This window comes from Triticum aestivum, chromosome 7B (genome assembly GCF_018294505.1).
Source record: "Triticum aestivum cultivar Chinese Spring chromosome 7B, IWGSC CS RefSeq v2.1, whole genome shotgun sequence".
In the NCBI taxonomy this organism is placed as follows: domain Eukaryota; kingdom Viridiplantae; phylum Streptophyta; class Magnoliopsida; order Poales; family Poaceae; genus Triticum; species Triticum aestivum.
Window position 1 is genome coordinate 14996886 of NC_057813.1, and position 4250 is coordinate 15001135.

The following is a 4250-nucleotide window of genomic DNA, read 5'->3' on the forward strand; positions in this document are numbered from 1 at the left end:
CCACACAACTCTTCAACTCCCATTGCCCGGTTTCCTTGATCTTTCTTCCACGGACCTTCCATGGGCAACCTTCTTTGTCACATTTGATGGTGTAGCGCAATTTTTTGTTGGAATGACCAACAACGAACGGCCTATGGTTCCGAATGGCATAGTCACTCAACCATATCTTGAACTCTTGCAAACAACCAAACTTGATCCCTTTCTTCAAATGAGCATTCTCGTGCTCACCCAGTGGCCTTGGATCACCCATCCTCGGGCAAAGCGATGGTTCGATCAAGCCCAACCTCATGCCACCATCAACAACGGCCTTGTCGGCAAGGCTAAGATCACGGAATAAAGAGGGTCCTCTTTCCTTGCCATTGACCTTCTTGTAAATTTGATTTTCTTGCGGCATGAATCGATCCTCATCCAATTCTTCTGGTGGACCCTCATCATCCGACTCATACCTACACATACGGCTATAAGGTAGGTTCCGGTCCATGTCTTGTTGATGCACAATGACATCCAAGTCACCAATGGGATTGTAATGAATCTCTTCTTCTTCCGCATACACATCATCTTGAGCAATAGCATCTCCATCAACATGAGCAATGGCATCTCCATCAACATGAACATTTGCATGTTCATCAACATGAGAAATGGCCTCATCTTCAACATGATCATCACCTACAAGAACTATTGCTCTAGCATTGATGATGTCCTCTTCATTTGGTTGGCTACTTGGTGGTTGGCTAGCCGCATTGTGGTCAAACACCACGACAGCATCATGTATTGGGGAGGACACATTCCGGTTCAAGTCAAGTAGTGGCCGAGGAACTTCAACCTTGAATTGTCTTGTGGCAAATAACTCAAGTGACTTGTCTTGTGATCCCTCAACTTTCTCCTTATACACATCCCAATGCAATTGAGAGGTGATGGGCATACTCTTTAATCGGGATCTTACTCCCACTCCCACATCATAACGTCCAATAAGCTTCACACCATCACTTGGGTTAATCCAATTGAGGACATTTCTCACTTTCACGACAATATCATCATAGCTCGGGCTTGTGTCAAAAACCATGGCCTCCTCCCCTTCGTCGGCATTTCCATGCATGAAAGCCGCCTTGTCCAAATAATGCACATTCACTAGTTTATCCATCTAAAAACAATGGAACAAAATTGAGTCATCCATGGACCGGTCATTTCATATGGATGAACTATCTAAAATATAAGGTTTTGAATCTAACAACTAGTTTACCTTAATCATAGCACTAACCCTAACCCTAACGCTAACCTAACTAAACCCCTAACCCAACTCTTAAGCTAGCTTGCCACAACAAAGAGTGACACATATTACTTAGATCAACCATGAATACACCATAAATGCCCCATAAATGTGCCATAAATGCACAATAAATGCTAAACTAGAGGAAGAACTAGGGGGTTGCAAAACTAGTTCATTCCAACAAAACTAGATGATTTGAACCAACCAAATGAAGGGGGGATGGAGGAGGTACCTTGGGTGATGCAAATGGCCTCGATCCACGAGACAAATCTCAAGCAATGGAGGTGGATCTAGTGGGTGCTTTGGTGGGGAAGAAAAGGGAGAGAGAGTGTGAGCTCGGGGAGGAAGAAGATGAGTGGAGTGGGTGGGTGGTGAGTGAACCCCACCGAACATTATCTCCAGGACCCTACCACCGGGGACCTGTGCGGTAGGGTGTTCAAGCCTACCGCCGAGACCTGCGGCGGTAGGTCCCTTTGCCATGTCAGCCCCCGTTAACGGCCAGACGGCCGTCAAAGTACCCTACCGCCAGGTGAAATGGCGGTAGCCTGTACACATCTACCGCCACGGCGAACGGCGGTAGCTGAAAGGGTCAAATGTCGAAATAATTTTAAACCGGGGTCGGACCTCGATTTTAGATGTGAAAAGGGTCAAAACAGGAAATTTTGCCGCGTGGTGCCGACTTATTGCGAGGAGGCAGCGAAGCGATCGACAATGATTTGCTGGTTGGTGTAAGTAAATAAATACAGTAAAATAGAGTACAAACATGGCCCAAAACAGGCCGTAGTAGTTGAGAAGGCAGGCACTCGTCGGCATCTCGTCGGTCCCTGTCGATGAGGCCATGTAAAACTTCTCCACTGTGTGCGTACTAGCTACAGCCACATTGTCCTGTTTCTGTATTTGCCACACACGCATGCATGCCTCTTGTGGGTCGTCACGACTGACGACGCTGTAAATTTCCATGGACGACATCGCTCGGCGAGTAGTTGGCGTACAACCACGGTGACAGTGAGCATGACTTAAGATTCTCACAGAGCCGACCCTCGGCATCCGGTGAGTCCATAAGCTACGAGCCAACAGAGCGATCAGCGTCGTAGACTTATTATATACACATACACATACACCAAAAATAGCTGCAGGGCTACGTGCATGCTTGATCATCGTGGTGGAGCCTTGATCGACCGCGACAAGTGTTTTGATTCGGAGGGAGTACGTAGAATGCAAGCGATTGGTGCCCTGATTAGATCAGAATCCACAACGACCATTTTTCCCGTGAATATTTTCTCGGTCTAGGCCGGCGTGTCAATACAAAATAGTGGTTCAGAACTGTACCATGGCTCTGGGGTTTCGTCGTCGGCTCGAGTGTAGGTATCGGTCATGAAACATGACAGCCTATTGGTAAAGTGGCAAACTGCAAGCGACGGCGTAAATGCTCCGTAAACTCACGATCAGGGCACCATCGTTATTACTAGATCACAATCAACGACCTCTGCAGCAGCTAGATCCTGTCCTGGCAACCAAAAAGGTGTCGTTGTCAGCTTGGCACCAGGACAATCACAACTACTAGTTGTTTCAGGGAGTGGATGATGTGTCAGGTTTGGCCTCGGTTGATTAGAGCTCTTCCTTGGTGATTCTTGTTTCATGTGTCCAGAGTTGCCTTTTGTCTTAAGACATCTCACGCCAACCCTTAAACCCCCGCAACGTGTTTTATCATCCAATGTGGTTCTGCATCAGTTCGCCGGCCGGCTCAGACACGCTTTTCCCCGCAAACCGAAGACAAAGTGCGGGGCTTTGCGGGCTTTCGGCCCACTGCCATGCCTGCTCCTCACTAAGCCGACCCACCAAAACACCTCTTCCCTTGCCCGTGTGTGTTATTGCCCTGCATTTAGGCCACTGTAGAGCGGCTACTCTGCATTGGCGTCACCCCAAAGCGGACACAATATCTTACTGGCGTTGGCATCGAAGCGGTGCGCCGGTCAAGAGCGCCGCCTGTGCCGCGCCCCTGGTGTCTGTGCATGTTCAATGTCGAAGAGAAGTTTATTGGATGGGACGGGACGGATATCTACCACACCCTTCAATGCGTGTCCGTCTGTATGTCACCATTAATTAAGCAGGCTCGTCGAGCGAGCAACCAACTCCGACATGTGGCAGTTGGCGTCCAACGTGCCGCGGTCCCACTTTCGGGAGTGCATGTGGTAGGTAGGCAGTGACGGACCACCCACGTCCACCGACACCGGCAACGTACAAGTCATAGACACCTCCAAGGATGAGTAGGGCATGGGTGGTTGCAGGGCCTTGTGTCCCAAGTGGGCCGGTCTGTCTCCCATGTCTTACTCTACCTCGTCGGAGACTGCTCCTTCACTTGACGGGTCTTAACCCCGTTGGCGTTGATGGAGATAGCAGATGGAGGACATGGTCACGAATGCTGAATACAAAGGAAGTGGACGATGGGCACCACCGTAGGATAGGTTTAGGTCCCGACACTCTCGTTCTTTAATGAAAAATGTCCAAATTGTAATGAATGTGCTCTGGTTTATATGAAAATCCGTCGGATATGCATGAATTACATCAGGATTGTTTAAACCTTGTTTGAAATGTATGCCAGTAGCGTTGGATGGTCGGCTCCCAGATCTGTATCCGTGGACTGGTTCCTTCTCTCTCCGTGGACGGACGCGAGAGGAAAGGATGCGAGAGAAAATTTACGGGTCAACGTTGGAGATGCCCTTAGAGCATCTACAACAATATATGACAAATATGGCCCCTCAAACGCGTCCGGACGCGTGCGCGGGCAGTGACTGGGCACGTCTCAAATTTCACTTCTTGCATCCGGACATTTCATACTCGATACTTATTATCCATACAAAGACATGCAAAAAAAGAACCTACGTAGTACGTCGATCCTAACTTCTCGTCGGAGATCACGACAATCTCCGTGCCCGGCTCCGGCAGCATGGGGGGCAGCTGCAGCTCCGACTCCTCCGGCTGC